The sequence below is a fragment of the Schistocerca gregaria genome, chromosome 4 (assembly GCF_023897955.1).
Source record: "Schistocerca gregaria isolate iqSchGreg1 chromosome 4, iqSchGreg1.2, whole genome shotgun sequence".
Taxonomy (NCBI): Eukaryota; Metazoa; Arthropoda; class Insecta; order Orthoptera; family Acrididae; genus Schistocerca; species Schistocerca gregaria.
In genome coordinates this window covers 218,297,271-218,320,551 of record NC_064923.1, presented here as the reverse complement: position 1 = coordinate 218,320,551, position 23,281 = coordinate 218,297,271, and the positions used below count along the sequence as shown (strand labels likewise).

The 23,281-nt window shown below is 39.8% G+C and overlaps 1 protein-coding gene across 1 annotated transcript in view; it reads right to left on the bottom strand.

Moving 5' to 3' along the window:
• The window catches only part of LOC126267097 (transforming acidic coiled-coil-containing protein 1), a 320,226-nt gene that overhangs the window by 249,667 nt on the left and 47,278 nt on the right, over positions 1-23,281 (bottom strand). The window contains exon 2 of the mRNA XM_049971979.1: positions 2,105-2,165. The gene's annotated coding sequence lies outside the window, so the exon portion shown is untranslated. The remainder of the gene's footprint in view (positions 1-2,104; positions 2,166-23,281) is intronic.

The window sequence follows — 23,281 nt, the reverse complement described above, 5'->3', positions numbered from 1 at the left end:
TTCAGAGCTTTTTATGCCTCATGGACCTTTAATGTAAGTCTTAAATAACTAAAACTTATATTCTATTCAATTAACAAATGTGAAATAAGTATATACCAATCTTGCCTTAATACTAAGCATAAAACTTTGATATCAAGGTTGAAATGTACTTTGTCATCTTGTGTATACATACACTAGTTCTTAGTTTTTCAATCTATGTTAACTTTCCCTCGTGCACAAATTCCTACAAATCCTTATGTGGGTAGAATCCTTTGTCCTTTCCACTGCTCAGGTAGGCTAACCTATAAGTGCCTGGACGTGGGATTTTAGATATGAGAAAAGGCCCAAAGTCCTGCCATTTGTGATTTAACCTACATACTTTGTAGATTTTTGGCCTGTTCTTAGGAGTACCAATTGTCCTACATGGAAGTGAACAGTCCGTTATAATCTCTTGTCATACAATCTCTTTCTTTGATTTGCCTTTTCGTCAAGATTGACCAACGCCTGGCGTATTCTATCTTAAAGTGCCGTTTCCTTTCTAGGAAATTTAGGTAGTGATTTCTCCCAATCATCTACCTATCTTCTTCCAATCATTAGTTCACTTGGTGCAAAGTCAGTAGAGATATGTGGAACACTGTTGATGATTTGTTGAAATGGTGTAATATACTCAATCTATTTTGTGTGTTTTTGAGGGGCATAGATGCGGAAGAATCTATTGCATTCTTTAAATATCCCCCCTGTTGCGTTAACCTCTGAGTGGAATCAGGACGCTAGTATGTTTTTAATTCTGTTAGTGTCCACCCCTATAGCTGAGTGGTCAGCATGCCGTCCTTCGGGCCCGGGTACGACTCCCAGCTAGGTTGGGGATTTTTCCCACTCAGGGGCTGAGTGTTGTGTTGTCTTCATCATCATTTCATCCCCATCTGGCGCGCAGGTCGCCCACTGTGGCGTCGAATGTAAAAAGACCTGCACCAAGGTGGCCGGACCTGCCCTGTAAGGGGCCACCAGGCCAATGATGCCAAACACTCATTTCCATTTCAGTTCTGTTAGCTATTTCCATCGGTTACCTACAAAATTTGATGTATTATCAGTTAATGCTATTTATGCCTTCCCTTCACTCGAGAGATAGTCTCCTGTGATTCTTCTAATGATGTTACTTGCAGTCACCGACAGCATGGCATACAGTTTGACCTATTTTGAAGAAACATTGTACAAAGCAACAATATATTTTACGACTCCTTTCCCTTGTGCGTAGGGCCCAGGCACATCCGAAGTTATTATTTCCAAAGGTTTTTTTTGGCAGTGTTGGGTGCAACTCAATTAATGTGGGATTGTTTGAATGTTTTGTCTTTTGGCATATAATACTCTTTTTGTATCAATTGAAGAGCTTTCCGTCACAAACTAGGATAGTAACAGTTGGTATTTATTTTGCTAGTGCACTAGGAAAAGCCATAGTGACCCCACACGTTGTCGAATATGCACTGTAAAGTCGTCAACGTAGGCTTCTGGCGAGGAAACTCTGCACTGGTGTTAGTGAAACACGACACCTTTGTAAATCTTAAGAAGATTCTTTAAATTATCATCGCTATTTTGTAGTAGTTTCAAACTTACCTTCCGCCATTTTCGATCTGCTTGTTTCAGCTGCTCTATATTCTTACACAACTTAATGTAATATGATTGTTGTGTCTTATTTTGCATTAACTAAACCCTGATTTCTGAATTATAGGAATTATAAGAATTCGTCAAGTCCCCAAAGTAGCCTTGGTTGAGACATCGTGAGATGACAACTCCAGCGTCATACACAACCAGTATTAATCATCACTGTAGTGACCGACCAAGTGCAACAGGCATGGAATTCCGTCCCACAAACTGACATTCAGCTCTGTACGACACAATGCATGCACAATTGCATGCTTGCTTTCCGCATTCTGTCTTTTACACCAATTATTAATCTGCCAGCATTTCACATTTGCAATGGCTTATCTCGCACTTACATTAATTTACGATATCGCGACGTTAATAGCTTAAATATGTTGGCTGCACAAATGTAGCCAGTGAATTTCATTACTCTACGTTAAATATATTTTGGTGTTGTGATTTATTTCCCATCGGTGTATTGCTGTACCTTGTTTTCGTGGCGAATGTTCCGTGATGACTTGGGTTTTTCCAAAAGCAAGGTCAGTCGTCTGAAAGCGAAAAAGATATATGTTTTACAAAAACAAAACACAGTTCACACCCACTATTGTGTCCAAACAAGAACATAAGATGATGACGCAATTTTCATTAAATAACATTTTAAAACCAAAAAGTCAGCTCTAATGAAGGAGAGATATACGGCTGTATAAGGTGTAAGGGAATAAATATATCGGACCATGTAAACAGGCTCTATTTATTTGCTTGTAAACGTTGTTTGATGTCTTTGTTCGTATATACTTCCGCTAGCTAATAAATTCGATGTTTTAAAATGTTGTTTCACTTCTCAGCACTTTGAACTCTAAATAGATGAAGAATACACTATGTTATAAAGTTGTTTCGATCAGTAAAAACTTTATATTTGTAGTTCCTCAATTCCACCTTTCGACTTTTATATCATAAATGGTATCTCATAACCGCACTTCACCTTTCAGTACTGGGCTTACACGAACTGATATGTTGCAGCTTGATGTCCAGTGTGAGTACATCCTGATGTGATGTGACATGACTGTCTGTTGGTGTCTAGTGTGAATCTGCCTTTAAGGAAGGGCAGTGCTCTCACATCAACTTACATCACAATATATATACGAAAGACACTAAGACTGGAGGAATTATTTGAGAATGCAGATATAAACATATAATTATTTGTTGAAGATCGTGACTATTTGTATAATATGATTGAATATCATTATGAAGAAAGAAATTTCACATTAGTAGAGGTTGACAGGGAAGTTAAGATCTCTGACAACAGTAAGAATTAACAAAAATCTGGAATTTTGCACTACAAAATAGTGCTGTTCAAAGGATACATCTGAATGTGCTCGAAATTTTCTGATACACCACAGTGGTTGATACTGTATCAAGCTTGTTCGAACAATTATGTGACATGTAACTCGTGGTGAGGGATATGCAAGGAACTATGAATTATCTAAAACAATAAGCTATGGCACTGCTTAATATCTTACAGTTTCGTGAAACACTTGGGGAAATAGCATTAAATGCTATAAATTTTAACAAATTTACAATACAGTTTCCCATACAGTACGAGGAAAGTTAAAAAAATGCTGATTTTTAAGTGTCACTTTGGTGAACTTGGTACAATATTTTGTTTAAGAGAGATGTTAATGATTTACCAGGTACGTTACAAATGAGGAATTCAGTCCCTGCTGAGAATCAGAATAACAGGTAAAAACATTACCAGAGTTTAATCAGTTGGAAACCAAGATAGCAAGATTTTCATGAAATTATTAAGGAAATTAATCAAGAATCAAATGCCAAACAAACGAAATATATCTTAATAAAGTGACTAATTTTTATCGTGAAAATGAATTACAGTACAAGTATAATCTTGGAGCGAGTACTATCAGACATCATCCGATCGCAGAACAAACGAAAGCTTGAGAAATGAACAGAATCAAATTTCAGTCTTTTATTTATTTATTAGTTGCCTCTGTTGTGCATGTCCCACATCTTTGATGATGTTTCAGCCCATGTGTCACAGTTATTGTTACTATTAAAATCCACAGTTCATTAAAAACGCTACAACAGGTCGTTGTGGTAGTATCAACGGAAGTCGCTAGATCACAGACTGATCAAAAGTTCGAACAGAATCCGAAATTTCCAAAATGTGATGTAAACTGTTCGAACAGTTCAAGTCATGTTCAGACACAGCCCTTCTCAAAGTCACAACCAACCTTACACAAGCCGGAGTCATAAGACGCATGGCTGCCAGAGAATAGGTTGCTGATTGGCTAATGCTCATCAAGTCATAAGAAATGCAGAAAATCTGTAAAGAGACGCTCACAGGTTCAAATCCCATCAATATATTAACCACCTGAAGGCACATCGAAATATCTGCTCCACCCCGAACATCAATACGAATAAAATATATCTAGTACTTCCCACAGACAATATTTGATAGGCCATAAGATTCAGATGTTTTATTGCTGCCCGATTTCAACTATTTTCAACGTTCATGTAATTTTTTCTCTGAGCAGCACAATCTCTCCCTGTCCTGTTTTAATTGCACTAGAGTATAGAAATGGCTACATCGTTGTCTGTGGTTGTATGTATACAGATAGCAGCTTTTGTATTAAGATTCACATTTTCACTACACGAGAGCAATTTCTTGATTAGCAGTGAAAAGGTAAACTTCAACATCTAATTTGTTTCATTATAATAGTTATTGAACGTCCTTTACTAAACAATTTTGTGTCTCTTGTGTTACATATACCTAAAAATAAGGATAGGTACGAAAGCAACCTGCATTTGTTCTATGAGGTCCACGACGATTCTGGGTACATGGCCAGAATTTTTGATCACATAGAAGGTTCATGTTAAGTGAGTATCCTAAAGCAAAATTATAATTACAAATGCCAGAATGGCAATAGTGCCATAGACCTCGTTTTCCTGCTGCATTAAATATTTCTTGCATGTTTATAAATATTGTATTGTTGTATTTTTCATAAACAAATGTTTTATTGTTCTTCTGTTTAATGCATGATGTAGTTCTAAGTTCTAGGGGACTTGATTGGAGATGAGAAAGACCACAAGGAAATCAGAAGCCATATGCAGAAGAAAACGTTTGTACAAAAATTCAGACGACTGTCAATGGAGGACCTTAACAAAAATGTCAGTTCATTCCGTATAATAATTCATGTTTACAAAGATGTTTGTATCAGTTTCAGCGCTCTTTGCAGTAAAGAAAATAGAAATCCTTTCTCATTCATGTTTCTGCTTATGCACTCCAACCTTCGGATTATTCAAGTAGCTAGGTTCCTCATTGTTTTCTTTACTTATGTGGCACATAGCTTCAGTAGTTACAAGTTTCTCTTCTGTAAAAGTTGCAGAATCTAATGCTCATTCTGATGGAAATAGAAAAATCTCATACCAATACTAAGATTATAGTCAAAAAGATTCCTAAATATTTTTCGCTCATTTCTGCCAATAAAATGGGAACAAAAACCGCTTTAGAGCAAATTTTGAATGCAACTTCCCATACGGAGCTGTCTGAAAGAGTTAAACACTTTGTAGATGGACAGAAACAATTCAGCACTAAGCAAATAGCAGCATGCTATGCATTTACCGAAAACATGCAGCGGATAGCACAAGAAAAAAAATCTGTAATCCTCGAGGACATAGAGAAGAAATTCACCTTCTACCAAGCAGACACCGGTAGGTGAATTGATGAGATGATGAACAACAGAATCCAAGCTTTATGGAAAGAACGTGACGACTTTACAGAATGTGTAGAATATAAAGTATCAGACAGCAATCTGTAAAGAAAGATCTGAAAACATAGGTGTCGGTAATACAAGAATTTACTGCAGCAATGCAATAGGCCTCCTACACCCAATCATCCTGTTTTTCTTTATATTAACGTCTGTGCCACTATTTCCATTAACTGATTCAGATGCGCTCTCGATTTCACACACAGGACTCTCAGTTCTTGATGCTTTTTTTGTATTTCTCCTAAGACTTCATCATTCTGTGCTTCTTCTTGTAGTATCTTGACTATCTCCTATAATCTGCGCACTTCCTTTTGTACTTCTCACATGTTAACCTCACTGAGCACCGATTGCTAGTTAGTAGCGCATCTTGCTGTCTGGAGAACAATATTCCAGAATTTAGAGGTTGGTTCTGATCTCTATTCAGTACTCCTCCTTTGACTATGTGAAGTGTTATCAGGAATATGATAACCTTCCTGGACGTCAATGTCAGCACATCACCGAAAAGAAAGGAACCTTTTATCAGTTCTCTCCTTCTTCTGACAAAGTGTGTACATATAAAAAATAAAAAGTTAATAAAGTCTACCATTCTTATAGATTGGTGATACCCTATACCAACTTCTAAGCTCCATTATACATAATACATTAATAAATTCATAGTAATACTTAAAGATAACGAATGTACAGGAAACTTTAAAAACAACGTAGAAAATCTGATCATAACTACATATCTCGCGACCTGAGTGTGTAAAGCATTTTGCGTAACTCTGGATCGTCGTTAGGAACCCATTTTCCAACATTTTTAGAGCTTTTTTTCGATTCTGATGTAGCTGATAGGACTTGCAGTAAGGAATCGACAGCTCTTTTGAATGGCTTAACCCTAGCTACATGAACAACAATTGTTCTTGTCGGCAACTGCAGTTTAACATTTACTGGCAAAGCCATTTCAGTGACTTGTAATGATATGTGGCATCTGGTTAAAAAACTTTTTGATCTTACCTTTATGTGTATGTGGGTTTATTAACAAAACCCACTGTCCAGCTATATATAGTGGAAGTTTCCCTACACGTCACCTTGTCTGTTTCTGACACTCTAATGCTTTGGTGTTGGTTCATCTCACTCTTTGGCAAATCACCTCTAAACGCTTTGCGTATTCTTTTACTGACTCCTGTCGTATCCAAGTTTGGGTTTCATCATGTCAAAGAAGATGGCATCTTTCTGGCATAAACTACCTTGTTTGGCAAAAGACTGGTATTAGTGTGGACTTTAGATCTGTACGCTGAAATTATGAATCCCCCTGCATGTTCCAGTCGTTGTGTAGGCTATTGACATAGTAGTTTACATTTTGGAAACAGTTATAAGTGCTTTCTCTGTATGTCCATTTGCTTGTGAATGAAAAGAACTTGTTCGTAACGACCCAATGCAAAGCAAATGACACAACTGCTTCATTGGATCCAATATGAAATTTGTACCTAACCTGTTATTATGGAAGCTGGTACTCCAAAGTTAAGGATGCAGGTGTTTACCATAGCTTATGTGTGTGTTAGTTTGTTGGTGTGGAATGGCTGGCATCGCAATGTATTGAGGAAAATTATCCGTTATTATTAATATATAGTTATTTTCTGTAGGAATTCTATGAAATGGTCCTAAAATAACCAGTCAGATGGTTTGTTTGCGTCTAGCAGTCTTTGCAATTGGACTTCCCAATGACAATGTCATCCCTCTGCACACATGGTATAGTTTTTTACACACTGTTCCACATCATGTCTCCTATTTTTTCATCCGTATTATGTGGGAACTCTTCTCTCCATAGTTCTGTGAGCATAATGACTTGCAAACATGTGGTCATGTGTTTGTTGCAAAACTTCGTCCCTGAGCACTGCTGGAACAACCATACGTGGTCCACACTGACTATCTGCAGAGCAAGTTGTCATGCATCACAGACTGTGGCTGCAGTCTGAATGCTGGACAGTCTACATCAGCTGTTTGTGCCTTCTGTCACTGAGACACACACGTAGTGTCTGCGGTACTTCAGTTTTTCTCCTCACTGTACCCATATTGACATTCTTCTTCCATGGTTTATGGACTACTGTGTAATCAAATTTACTCAATTTGAGCGACCATCTCGTCTGTCTACTAGAAGGATCCATTAACCCAAAAAACAATTTTAGTGATGTGTAGTTTGATACATTTCTAAGTGTACAAATAACAGCAGAAGCAAGTAATTCCATAAATGACTGTTAGCATGGAGTAATTTCTTTCTGCCTCATTAAATTGACTACATGAATAAAACAGTGGGTGGTTTTTTCCATCTAAATTTTGACTAAGACTGCACCAGACTGCACTACTGCTGGCGTCAAAAGAAACGATGAACTCTTTTCCGAAATTTGGGAATCTCATATAAATTTAGCTTTGAACATATCAAATGCCGTTTGGCATTCTGTCGTCATTCAGATTTTATGCGTGTTCTTGATAATCGGTATAATAATTCACCAATTTTAACAAAATCCTTGACGAAATTTCCATAATAATTGCATAAATCCTGGAATGATTGAAGTTGTTTCGCAGTTTGTGGTATTAATAAGTGACAGACTACCGATATTATTCAGAGATCATGTTTCACACCTTCTTCACTAATTAATGCCCAAGTTAGATAACTTCTGTCTATGCAAAATGGCATTTATCTATGCTGAGCATTAGACATTACGTTTGTAGATTGTTAAATGCTTATTTCAAACTTTTTACATGTTTTTCATATCTTTCGAAAATACGAAGGTGTACCGAAGTATACCATACATTTATTCAGTTTTAATCCATGAAGTACCCCTTCTAACTCTCAGAAATATAGCTGATGTTCTTTTGAGTCCGAATGGCATGCAGCAATACTGATAATCTGATAATGTTGTTTCTGTTTTCTGGAACTACTTCTTTCTGATGATATCCGCTTCTTATTTCCATTGTTGAAAAATATCTGCACTGGCTTAGATTATCCAATGTCAGATTGATATTGGTCATAGGATTTGTGTCAATAACAGTTTTTGCGTTCAAGTATTAGTAATCTGACATAGCTTGTACATCTTAGTATCATTCAGTATTTTCTTCAAAACAATGATAGCGTATACACTCCAAGGACTATCACTGTGTTCTATTAGTCTTTCTCCCAGATGTTGAGCAATGAATTCCTACATTTGTGACCGCAGATGCTTTGGTGTGTGATGTTGTTGTTGTCTGAGACTGGTTTGATGCAGCTCTCCATGCTACTCTATCCTGTGCAAACTTCTTCATCTCCCAGTACCTACTGCAACCTACATCCTTCTGAATCTGCTTAGTGTATTCATCTCTTGGTCTCCCTCTACGATTTTTACCCTCCACACTGCCCTCCAATGCTAAATTTGTGATCCCTTGATGCTTCAGAACATGTCCTACTAACCGGTCCTCCCTTCTTCTAGTCAAGTTGTGCCACAAACTTCTCTTCTCCCCAGTCCTATTCAATACCTCCTCATTAGTTACGTGACCTATCCACCTTATCTTCAGTATTCTTCTGTAGCACCACATTTCGAAAGCTTCTATTCTCTTCTTGTCCAAACTAGTTATCGTCCATGTTTCACTTCCATACATGGCTACACTCCAAACAAATACTTTCAGAAACGACTTCCCGATACATAAATCTATATTCGATGTTAAGAAATTTCTCTTCTTCAGAAACGCTTTCCTTGACATTGCCAGTCTACATTTTATATCCTCTCTACTTCGACCATCATCAGTTATTTTACTTCCTAAATAGCAAAACTCCTTTACTACTTTAAGTGTCTCATTTCCTAATCTAATTCCCTCAGCATCACCCAATTTAATTTGACTTCATTCCATTATCCTTGTTTTGCTTTTGTTGATGTTAATCTTATATCCTCCTTTCAAGACATTGTCCATTCCTTTCAACTGCTCTTCCAAGTCCTTTGCTGTCTCTGACAGAATTACAATGTCATCGGCGAACCTCAAAGTTTTTACTTCTTCTCCATGAATTTTAATACCTACTCCGAATTTTTCTTTTGTTTCCTTTACTGCTTGCTCAATATACAGATTGAATAACATCTGGGAGAGGCTACAACCCTGTCTCACTCCTTTCCCAACCACTGCTTCCCTTTCATGCCCCTCGATTTTTATGACTGCCATCTGGTTTCTGTACAAATTGTAAATAGCCTTTCGCTCCCTGTATTTTACCCCTGCCACCTTTGGAATTTGAAAGAGAGTATTCCAGTCAACATTGTCAAAAGCTTTCTCTAAGTCTACAAATGCTAGGAACGTAGGTTTGCCTTTTCTTAATCTTTCTTCTAAGATAAGTCGTAAGGTCAGTATTGCCTCACGTGTTCCAACATTTCTACGGAATCCAAACTGATCCTCCCCAAGGTCCGCATCTACCAGTTTTTCCATTTGTCTGTAAAGAATTCGCGTTAGTATTTTGCAGCTGTGGCTTATTAAACTGATAGTTCGGTAATTTTCACATCTGTCAGCACCTGCTTTCTTTGGGATTGGAATTATTATATTCTTCTTGAAGTCTGAGGGTATTTAGCCTGTCTCATACATCTTGCTCACCAGCTGGTAGAGTTTTGTCATGACTGACTCTCCCAAGGCCGTCAGTAGTTCTAATGGAATGTTGTCTACTCTGGGGGCTTTGTTTCGACTCAGGTCTTTCAGTGCTCTGTCAAACTCTTCACGCAGTATCGTATCTCCCATTTCGTCTTCATCTACATCCTCTTCCATTTCCATAATATTGTCCGTAAGTACATCGCCCTTGTATAAACCTTCTATATACTCCTTCCAACTTTCTGCCCTCCCTTCTTTGCTTAGAACTGGGTTGCCATCTGAGCTCTTGATAATCATACAAGTGGTTCTCTTCTCTTCAAAGGTCTCTTTAATTTTCCTGTAGGCAGTATCTATCTTACCCCTAGTCAGATAAGCTTCTACATCCTTACATTTGTCCTCTAGCCATCCCTGCTTAGCCATTTTGCACTTCCTGTCGATCTCATTTTTGAGACGTTTGTATTTCTTTTTGCCTGCTTCATTTACTGCATTTTTATATTTTCTCCTTTCATCAATTAAATTCAATATTTCTTCTGGTACCCAAAGATTTCTAGCAGCTCTCGTCTTTTTACCTACTTTATCCTCTGCTGCCTTCACTACTTCATCCCTCAGAGCTACCCATTCTTCGTCTACTGTGTTTCTTTCCCCCATTACTGTCAATTGTTCCCTTATGCTCTCCTTGAAACTCTGTACAACCTCTGGTTCTTTGAGCTTATCTAGATCCCATGTCCTTAAATTCCCACCTTTTTGCAGTTTCTTCAGTTTTAACCTACAGGTCATAACCAATAGATTGTGGTCAGAGTCCACATGTGCACCTGGAAATGTCCTACAATTTAAAACCTGATTCCTAAATCTCTGTCTTACCATTATATAATCTATCTGATACCTTTTAGTATCTCCTGGATTCTTCCATGTATACAACCTTCTTTTATGATTCTTGAACCAAGTGTTAGCTATGATTAAGTTAGGCTCTGTGCAAAATTCTACCAGACGGCTTCCTCTTTCATTTCTTAGCCCCAATCCATAATCACCTACTATGTTTCCTTCTCTCCCTTTTCGTACTGACGAATTCCAGTCACCCATGACTATCAAATTTTCGTCTCCCTTCACGACTTGAATAATTTCTTTTATCTCATCATACATTTCATCAATTTCTTCATCATCTGCAGAGCTAGTTGGCATATAAACTTGTACTACTGTAGTAGGCATGGGCTTTGTGTCTATCTTGGCCACAATAATGCGTTAGCTATGCTGTTTGTAGTAGCTTACCTGCACTCCTATTTTTTTATTCATTATTAAACCTACTCCTGCATTACCCCTATTTGATTTTGTATTTATAACCCTGTAGTAACCTGACCAAAAGTCTTGTTCCTCCTGCCACCGAACTTCACTAATTCCCACTATATCTAACTTTAACCTATCCATTTCCCTTTTTAAATTTTCTAACACCTGCTCGATTAAGGGATCTGACATTCCACATTCCGATCCGTAGAACGCCAGTTTTCTTTCTTCTGGTATGTGATATAACTTCCTATAAACTGGAGCATTGTTACTGGCGGCTGGTGTTGTGTAACAGACATCATTGGTAAACGCTCCATTTGTCTCAAACAAATCTAGAAATTTTAGCGACAAAGCTTCCATCAAGTATTGATCATCTCCATGCAAGTAATTAAATTTTTTATGTAACACAAATGCACTAACGGTTTGCTTGCGGCTCTGGTCATCACATGACCTCTCAATATCCTCTTCATCCAGACCATCTAAGTGGCAATCATTAAGCCCTTTAGCAGACCGACTTTATCCACGCCAACAGGAACCATGAACTCTCCGTTTCTACTGCTTATGTGCAACAGACTTCTGCACACTAAACAAAGCATTTTATCTATCGCTGTGGTTCTACTATACAACATACTTCTTGTGGCACATCGGTATCGAGAAGAATCGAAACCAACTTCCCTACGACTGGTGATACATTATCATGGCAACCAATCTTTAGCATAAACGTAAGCGATTCAGTTGGCAACATGTTCACGATTGGTATATCTTGCGATGTTACCTTACTTGCAACGTTCCACTGAATTCAATACTATACCGCAATAGTCTGATATTAGGAAAATGTTGATCAAGGAAGTCTTGTCCGAGAATTGCAGAATAATCCACATTAACACGTGGCAACACTTACATGCGCTCACGAAAATGCTTATCTCCATTTCTAAAGTCAAGCAGTGTTGTCCCCAACAACTTCATGTCATTGTCCGCAACCCCACATAACCTGTACGGTGAAGACATAGGCCTTTCTGTCTAAGAGGTCCAGAGTAACCAGTGGCCCGTGCACACGTATGCCTAATATTAATTTGTGTTCCGCGTCATATGCTTCACGTAAAAAGCAGCATTCTGTCTCTGAGTAAGTGTGTGCAGTATTCTGATCAGCTGGTAATGCTTTCCAACGGACCGTGCATTCTCGTCTGCATATTACGGACGTTTTTTATTGTTCTGTTTCTGTTGTTTCTTATTCCTGGGCTCGTGTGCCTTGTGACCGGCTGGCTTGATCACGCTTATACCATTGTGGTTGATGACATTGCTTTTTCAAATGGCCGTTATGTCCCATACTTAGCACTTCACTTCGGAAGTGAAAACCTGATGGTCACTACGCCCTTTCGTAACAATATCGTTTTCTTCTAACCGTGTGGCGATCCTCATCGCCGCGGCCAGGTTAAACTCATTCCCCATCCTAGGGATACCCCATAAAACGACATCAAGAGGCCTATTCCCCGCTTCACACAAGACAATTGCATCAGCCTCTGCACTTCGCCTCAGCTCTTACGTTTGGACATTAACCTTCTGGGCTCTGTCTGAGAAGCATCCCATTGACTCGGCACCAAACTACTTAGTTTATCCTTAAAATATCTCGCCACATTATGTTTCTCATAGCGCTGGCGAAAGTCACCGTCTAGCTCACGGAACATTTCTTCCTTACTGCTGTCCTCGTGATACATTAGGCCTATACATGCTTCAGGTTCACTCACCAACTTAAGTTGTTCATACATAAACGTGTTTCATCAGTCCAACTGCACAATTTGGTGGTAGCTAATACATATTTAATGAACACAGTTATGTTCTTCATTGTCTTTCCGGAAAATCGCAAGATAGATGCTGATGAACTGTAGTGTTTAATAAAAAAAAAAAAAGAAAAAGAGAAGAGAAAAGAAATGATTCGGAAAAGCTATTGTTGGGGTGGTACTTGTGGTGTTTTTGAGCAAAAGTTAAACCAATTTCCACTACAAAAATTATTGAAAAAGAACAGAGAATAACAAAATTTAACTGACAGGGGGAAATGGCGTAGATAAGAGTTCATCCTTTACCAGGTTAACTTGTCTTCTTTCGTGCGACGTCCAGGTCTTCAAAAATCTCCTTCATTTCTGCGTGAAAAGCCTGCTCTGAAATCTTGCAATCGTCCAGGTATTACTAATTTATACCAATTAAAGTCGTCTTGATACTGTATGCAATTTAATTTGCTTTGCTACTTCCATCCTCCGAATTTCTTAACAACTTCCACAATATGTCTACACATTAAAATTAGATCAAGTCTAGCTAATAAGTTTTTTTTTTACGTCTTCATCAGGTCACGTCTGCCTTAAGCTTCGGCTATCAAGAGACAATAAAGAAACGGATAGAAAACAAAAAAGAGTTACTCTCTGTCGTCGAGCGCTCATACCGCTGCGACGGTATAATTTTTATCTGAGGGAACGAGTGTAGCGCGGCGAAATTCAAAGTCCCGCTACAGAACTGAGAGGAGAGGATGGTACAGTTAACACTGCTTTAGCTTCCCCTGATCCCAAATGCAACTGCTGTACCGCCACTTGTGAAGTTTCCACTTGCCTACATAGTTCTTCATTTTCCAAAAAATTGTCAATACAGTAAAAGAGATAGAGGAAAAACTACACTTGTATTATACACAAAATGAAATAAATTAGTTTCTATGCCAGATCAGGGTACTACATGATTCAGAATAGTCCTGTGATAAACGACCAAACCGTCTACAAATACCACACATAGCTGGTACTGACTTAGCGTGTGGTAACTCTTGCCCTCATAAATTACGAAATTTGCACCTCACTGGCGTTAAATACACTTTCCTGGTATTTCCTTTAAATATTGACAAGTCTGCAGGTTCCTGCAGTGTGACAAATGGCACTTCGAGAGTGGCGTTAATGTTCCTATTACTCGATGTGGTCACACTCAATAAGCACAACCAGAAAGGCCAACAGAAAGATGCTCTCTCACTGGACTGCATTACCTATAATGGAAATACGTACAGTGATGGTGATGATTCTGCAGACATGGTTCAACTACAGCGGCAGCAGCGTTACAGTTTAATCATCTTCTCCATAGTCATGGCGAGGGCAGTGGTTGCAGCATGTAGTTTTTAAACACGCAGTTCGTCCCTCTCAGCAGGCTCTTGAGGCCGCTGTATCCATTGCAACTGCTTATCTAACACTGTGGCACCATGCACGACAGCAGGTGGCAGATACAGCTCATACGGTGGCATCGACCACCAGATTGTCGACTGCATTTTACTAGGACACTCTTGTGGACACCGGAAGGGTGTGCCAGAGTAAATTCCAACAGCTCTGCATAGAATGTAGATGGTAGTGCAGAGTTACAACATGGCCCCTTCACAAGAAGTAGGCCATGTACGCCACAATCAGCTCACGATGCAAATCAGGAACAGCAGCTTTTAGCTTGTCTCCTGGGTGCAGCAACAGGATTATGGTGCCCCAAACACCACCAGTTTGGCTCTCAGCGAGCCGGAGGTTGAAGATTTCACATAATTAGGGAGCTATCTCAAAGGTAGAAGCCATCCACCGAATGGTAGACAGCATACCACAGAATCTACATCGTACCTGGCTCACTCTAACTGAATCAGGTATGCGCTTGGAGGCCAGAGAATTTATTGTTGCCCCTCTGCGACAATGAGATTACGTCTTGCCGAGGATGACCACATGTTTCCTCATTTTCTGGGCTCATCAGCATTCTTCGCCACATCCCAGTGTCACAAGAATGACCTGCACTGTTTCAGCTTGGTGCTTTTCCACCCTGTTAGTGGGCTGAATAGTTACTCTTTCTTGCAGTGTCGTGCTGTGCTGTCAGAAAAACGTTATGACCCCTCCTAAGTGAGGTCAAATTATTGAATTAACGATTCAGATTTCTCACTGAAGTAATGTGAAGCAATAGCTTCTGGGGTGTGCCGTTTTATTTGCAGTCTCAGCTCTCGACCTGTTTGGCATTCTGATTGGTACACAGTGCACTGGCCTGGTTTGGCTTGGTTTAGCGCTGGTTAGAGAAAACTGTAAGAAACTTACTCATTTATCCATGATATCTATTGCAGCACAATAATATTTAATGTCAAACCACGAATACTGTATTTGAAAAGTACAGGTTTGTTTTTTCTACTCACCTGCATTAACTTACCTTTTTATACATTTAGAGAAAGCTACCATTCTTCACACCAAACACTAGTTTTATCTAAGTCCACTTGCACACCTGCATCGAACTAAAGTCATTCAATGATAACACCCTCCCATACTCTACAGCATCATCAGAAAATAGCTGCAAATTGCTGCTCACCCTGTCTGTCAGGTCATTTATGTACACAGAGAATAAGAGCAATTCTACGAGTATTACACTTCCTTGGGGCACTCCTAACGGCACCCTTGTATCTGATGAATAATCGTCACTGAGGACTGTGTATTGGGTTCTAGTACTTAAGAAGTCTTCGCTCCACTCTCAAGTATGAGAACTTATTCCGTATTCTCGGATCTTCGCTGACAGTCTGCAGTGAGGCTGTGTGTCAAACACTTTCCGGAAATTTAGCAATATGGAGTTTGCATGTGGCCCTTCATCCGTAGCTCTCAGGATATCATATGAGAAAAGGGGGAACTGGATTTCACATGAGCGACGCTTCCTAAATCCATGCTCATTTGTGGAAAGAAGCATTTCTGCCTCAAGGAAATTTGTTATTTGCAAACATAGAATATCCTTAAGAATTCCATAGCAAATTTATGTTAAAGATATTGGTCTGTAATTTTGCATGTCCGTTCTTTTGTCCTTCTTATACAAAGGAGTAACATGTGCTTTTTTTCAGTCGCTTGGAACATTGTGCTGGCCGAGAGAATCGCGATAGATGCAAGCTAAGTAAGTGGCAGGCGCCAAAGTGTACTCCCTGTAAAGTGGGATTCAAACTAAACTGACAACTTATTTGTTTTCACTTCTTTCAGTTGTTTCTCAACGCTAGGGATGCTCTTATTTCTGTGAGCTCCATACAGAAATATGTACAGCGATCAAGCACTGGTACATCCGTACGGTCCTTGTGTGGGTATTGTTTTTTAAATGTGAAGTTTAAAACTTCAGTTTCCATTTTGCTGTCTTCGATTGCTACACTAGACTGATCGAAGAGTGACTGAATAGAAGCCATTGACCCGCTTAGCGATATTATACAGTACCAAAATTTTCTCACCAACCTCTTTCGTTAATGTATGATAGTGAAATTGTAAGTTTCAAACATTGATCTTTTGTAGACAGCCGAATTTCTACCGACTTTTAACTCTCGTAATTCCTACGTTGTTACTCGAACTGTGAGTAGCCTAAATTCTACTTCCTTAGCATTTTCTGAAGTTTTTTTTTTTTAATTAAGGTGTTTCTTCTGTCCCAAATACATTTACTTGGGGGTGACGACAGTAGTGGAAGATTGGAATCGACATGTGGTGATGACTGAGGGTGAGCTCCAGCAGAGCCAGAGCGAGTTGGCTACCATATTCCCAGCACACATGGTCCCCGCAGGTGGACGTCCATATGTTATTCAGTCATTAAGAGCTCGAGCGGAGGGATGTCAATGTCTGAAAGAGGTTATTAAGCTCTTGGAAGCAAAACGTTTAGAGTTACAGAGTAGTGGACTGTTGATCAATGGGACTAAATGTGCTGTTACAGGACATAAGTTCCATTTTCAAGCTACCATGACAGGAGTTTCTCTGTTAAATACGACATAACTACAGCTATATTGGCCATCCAAACCTGTCCAAATAGTACCTTACCTCCCTTAAAGCCACCTGGGAACCCAGCTTGGACCAGTCATTAAGTCATATGATAGCTGTGGAGTACAGCAGAACAATTGCTACAGTATCTAAGTCAATATCGAAATGCTAGACATTAAGTAACCATGACCTTAAGTGTCGCAATTCCTAGCGCCATAGTGAGTATGACTTTGCTTGGCTTAGTCTTTGTGTGTCTAGGATGATGAGGGGTTTAGAGGCCTGATCCAAGGACAGTTCGATTTCCCTTGGACTGGATTCCCTGAAAAAAAGATGGAGTGATAATTGTTTATGATGATGTGTGTGATAATTGTTTATTAAATAGAAATAACTGGTCCAGTAAGAAGTGTATTGATCTATGAGGTGGTATAATTACCTTACTGGGATACTGGTGAAAATAAAGCCTGTACATCTGGGTCTTCTCTATGTGGGAGGGCACTGTATGCCGCAATCCAGTCTTTGGACAGAAATCTAAAAGCCTTTAGCAAAAGTAAAGAGTAGTAGCGTGGAAGCTGCCAGAGGGCGTTGCATCAACAACTGCAGGTCGGCAATAGCTGCCATTGTGGTGACATGTGGGTCTCAATAACAGACCCGCCAGTGAATTGCAAAGCAAGAACAGTAGAGCACAGCGGTAAACGGTACCACATGACAGAACACTGTAGCAAGTTTGGCAGAAACGAGCAGTACTGCCACAAAACCAGACCTACTCTGGACAAGGGCTATGGGTGGAAGCTGCTACTCGATGATCAGCACCAGCCAGGGACAATGGGGAGAGTTGTACCTTCCTCACTACTGTCACCAACCTTTCACCTTGGACCACAAGCCTGTCACCACTATTCACTTATCCCCCAGCATGCACAGCACGCTACAGATCTCACAGTACCAAATAAATAAATTGAAAACATATTGTTGGGGGACTGGAAAGCAAAATATAACATTTATTAGTTTTTTTGTTTGTAAACCTGTTACATATGAAACAATGTTTCTGTTTTTTTAAATTTTTGCTCTATCTGAATTGTATTATGTTTACGTGAACCAAAGTTGGAAATTAGAAAATGTTAATGCTCGTTTTGAACATAATGTATTTTACAGATCTGGGTTACTTAAACCATGGTATGCTGTGTTTTATTGTTGCTGTTTTTGAATTAGTTGAAGATAAATAGATTGGAATTACTGTCATTTTGGAAAATGTATATGCATTTTAAAAACGAAATGTGGATTTTTACATAAGGGGAAGTTAGACTGAAAATATTTTGCTGTTTATTGTAATTATTGTCAGAAGATGTTAGCAAAAAAGAAATAACTAGAGTCTTAGAGCATGAAAAATGTTTAAGAGAAAATGAAAATCTTATATTTTTGCAAGCTGTGTCAACTATGTTGCTATTGTGATGCCATTGTGAGAGAAAGGCTCGTTGGACAATGGTGTTTGTTAGACCAAAAGAATAAACAAATCATGAAAGCGAAAGGTTACATAAGATATTTGGAAGATGAGTCATGATGAAAATATATATCTTGGTTCAAAACACATGACATGTTACTATGGATGAGTATCTGGATTATATTTAGAGCATTTTTGTTTTTGTGATATATTTATGTAATAATGTGAAGCTTATGAAGATTTATATTGAAATGAGGTTCTGTGAAGTATTCTGTGCTTACAAGCTTTAGGATGATTATGATAGGGGAATGACATATTAGAGACTTTTTTGTTTTCTATTCTGTAATTCATTGTACATGTGTTTGTGGTGGTAAACTGTACATGATTCTGGAAAATGACTAAAGTGAATTTATGCTATATCTTGGTCTACAGTTTTGGTCTGTGGTTATCCTCATTATTTTTATGACATCTAGGCAATGCGTTTGACAGATTGATAGTATCTGAACTTCATTTGACAACTTTGTGACACTATGATCTTGATATGAGAAAAATTTCTAAAATGGTTTAAATGAAGTACGAAATAAAATGTGATGGACGACTATAAAATGTTAATACCAGGTGAAAAGTTTCCAAAACTGTCTGACATTTTAAATTCTTGGCTGTATATAGTTAAAAAGTGAGGGACTGTCCCATGCTATATAAAATATGACCATCACTACTGTTAGAAGGAATACATCTGTGTTACAAAAAAATGGAATATGAAGTATAACCCTGGTTGCTACATTTTTCCCAATAAACAAAAAACTGTTAGATAATGTAGACCATTTGACGTAATTTAGTTGAAAAGCAGGATCAATTTCGTGTTCTTTTGAGATGTATTGCTTTATAAAATTTCTTTCTTTAAATGGTGCCATTAAATGTTTCCAACAATAGCTTTATTAAAGGTTGATTAACAAACTATTTTTACATTACAAATTTCTGTATCAAAACGAAGCGAAATATTTCTCATGATACTATTTTTCACATGGGCCTGTGTATGGTATTTTAATTCTGTATGGACTAGAGATCAAGCAAAACATTCATTGATCTGTGATTAAATGAGTGTTCTTTTGTTTATGTGTTGGCTGCTGTAATCGTGTGTGCCGTTAATACTCAGTACGTCGGTCCTCCGTTAAGGACGATATTGGACTGCTTAAGGCGGGTATATATCGTATTCCTTGTAGCTGCGGCATGGCATATATTGGTTAAGCTATCAGGAACGTGGAGGAGCGATGTACTGAGCATAAACGGCACACGCGATTACAGCAGCCAAATAGATCTGCTGTTGCTGAACATTGCTTGGATACTGGTAACCGCATGTTATACAGGGTGATTCAAAAAGAATACCGCAACTTTAGAAATGTGTATTTAATGAAAGAAACATAATATAACCTTCTGTTTACATCATTACAAAGAGTATTTAAAAAGGTTTTTTTCACTCAAAAACAAGTTCAGAGATGTTCAATATGGCCCCCTCCAGACACTCGAGCAATATCAACCCGATACTCCAACTCGTTCCACACTCTCTGTATTATATCAGGCGTAACAGTTTGGATAGCTGCTGTTATTTCTCGTTTCAAATCATCAATGGTGGCTGGGAGAGGTGGCCGAAATACCATATCCTTAACATACCCCCATAAGAAAAAATCGCAGGGGGTCAGATCAGGGCTTCTTGGAGGCCAGTGATGAAGTGCTCTGTCACGGGCTGCCTGGCGGCCGATCCATCGCCTCGGGTAGTTGACATTAAGGTAGTTACGGACAGATAAGTGCCAATGTGGTGGCGCTCCATCCTGCTGAAATATGAATTGATGTGGTTCTTGTTTGAGCTGAGGGAACAGCCAATTCTCTAACAACTCCAGATACTGTAGTCCAGTTACAGTAGCACCTTCGAAGAAAAAGCGACCAAAAACTTTATTGGCTGAAATGGCACAGAAAACGTTCACCTTAGGCGAGTCACGTTCATACTGAGTTGTTTCCCGCGGATTCTCAGTGCCCCATATACAGACATTGTGACGGTTGACTTTCCCGTTAGTGTGGAAAGTTGCTTCATCACTAAACACAATCTTTGAAACGAAAGATTCATCTGTTTCCATTTGAGCAAGGATAAAATCACAGAAATCGATTCTTTTAATCTTATCAGCTGCAGACAGTGCTTGAACCAATTTCAGACGATAAGGTTTCATAACTAACCTTTTCGTAGGACTCTCCATACAGTTGATTGTGGAATTTGCAGCTCTCTGCTAGCTCTGCGAGTCGATTTTCCTGGGCTGCGAACAAATGCTTGCTGGATGCGTGCTACATTTTCATCACTCGTTCTCGGCCGTCCAGAACTTTTCCCTTTGCACAAACACCCATTCTCTGTAAACTGTTTATACCAACGTTTAATACACCACCTATCAGGAGGTTTAACACAATACTTCGTTCGGAATGCACGCTGAACAACTGTCGTCGATTCACTTCTGCCGTACTCAATAACACAAAAAGCTTTCTGTTGAGCGGTCGCCATCTTAGCATCAACAGACGCTGACGCCTAGTTAACAGCGCCTCAAGCGAACAAATGTACAACTAAATGAAACTTTATTGCTCCCTTAATTCGCCGACAGATAGTGCTTAGCTCTGCCTTTTGTCGTTGCAGAATTTTAAATTCCTAAAGTTGTGGTATTCTTTTTGAATCACCCTGTATAATAACACCGAGATATTGACATGCACGACCAGCTATTGGGACAGTGTTATTAGGGAGGCAGTTAAGATTAAATTAAATTAGCGAGCAACTTCGTTAACAGGGATGGAGGTTTCTGTTTAAACTCTGTTTGGAATCCGGCTCTCTCCCTTGTCAAAAAACAGAGGGACAGAGTCAATGCTACCTCACCTGCGAATTCATAGTCTCACTATCGATAGCTTTGACTTTGGTCGTCTGTGGTGGCACTAGTGTTCAGTGTGTGCGTTATCTTTCCTGCTTCAGTCCGAGAACCGAGGTTTTAAATTTGGATGTATGCCGCCTGTCCGTTGCAGTTTGCCTTGAAAATGGCGAGGTGTTTCCCGCAGAAATATCGGCGGTCGCTGAAGTTGTTACCTGGCTGAATTCCCGGAAGTTATTTGAAACATAAAAATCGTTTCGCCATATCCACATGATTCCAAAGGAACATGGTTTTGACGTCACACATTCTGTATCTCGGCCTGGACTGGATTGATGTGTACCTGCTCAGATGCTTCAACCTCAATCTCATGTGCTTTTGAGACCTGACCGTACCACACAGAGTGGCTCCAGTGAGTGTTTCTCGCCGGATCAGACATTTCGGGCCAAAGTCCCACAAATTGCTACACATCACATACTCTTCTCAGAGCAACTTATACTCCACACGCGCCTACCGTTACCGTCCACTTTTCATCATTCGCAGCCACATCTGTGCCTTCCATGCCAGGCGACTGCATACTTGCGCACCACCCCACAAGCTCAGGGGCCTCGGGTGATGTACCACATGCTGTATTCGCCACTCTCACACTTTCACCCACTTGCACTCTGCTGCGTCCCTTGACCACTCCGGCTCCGCGCCTGTCTCGTGCCCTGCACGTTGTTACCACCAAACTGAGACCTCAGGCGATGCACCCCACGATGTTTTCACTTGCTCCCCTTCGCTTCAACTGACTATGATGCCACCTTCTACCACACGTCGACCTTGTGTCCATGCCTGCTACTCCCCTTAGTGAGCCCTAAACCATGACTGTCCAGGGCATTGACCCATTGGACAACCTTCTGCTACCTCCTGCACAGACCTGGTTTCCCACACCACACGCTCAGGGGCAAACTGATGAAGTTGCCTCCATTCTCAATGGACAACTCACGCACTTGGTTTGCTCTCATCAAGAACTTATTGAGTTTGGCTTGGTATACTGGGCGGCGATTGTCGCTTTGTGTACCTAATCACCCATCTCCATGACCACATGGACCTAATTAGTGACTTGCTGCCTCCCCTCTCATCATAAATATTTGGTCACAAAGAACACAGTTGTTGAGAGCCTTTCCCCTGCCCTGTTGGGAGTGCTAATGTCCTCGACGCAGCTGAACTTTAAGTACAACTTGCTCATGGACTCAATTTTACATGGACTTGCCATGTGGTGGACATTGACGAACCCATTCTAGACATTGACTTTCCACAATATTTCTTCGAATGTTTTCATCGAATTATGGGCTCGTTTGGCCCTTCCTCACTCCTTACCTCTGTCGAGGATCCACTCACACACTCTTTTGTCTAGTGCTCGCCCTTAACGGCTCACCCTATGACACTGCTCGCTCACTTCACCGTCGAGCGCACTACAACCGACACTCTTCGCGAGAACAATAACGTCCTCTGGCAATGGATCAACACAGCATCTGAAGAAATAGCACAGACACGTCGGCTGCCGCAACAACTGTCATCGATATAATGATGTCACGACTCCACCACGCCAGTACCAAGTGTGGACCCCACAACAGCTGCCTTAACTACTCAGGACAGTAACGCTGAGTCTTCTGGTACCAGCTTACAGTGCTTCCCCCCTGCACAAGTAGACTTATGGTGCCAGATGACTCTCACCTGTCAGGAATTATCATAAAATAAAAGCACCGGGGGACCTTCTGTTCATCACAAATCCCATCAGCTCAATCCAAAAAAATTTCGCCATGCCAAATCCTTTGTTAGCGAGCTCCTTAATTCGGCACTGTTCCCCAATCAGATAGCAACCCGTCTTCTTCCATACATCTCATGCAAGAGAAAGCTGGGCCGGCCAGGTTCTGTGATTTTAACGCTCACACCATTGTA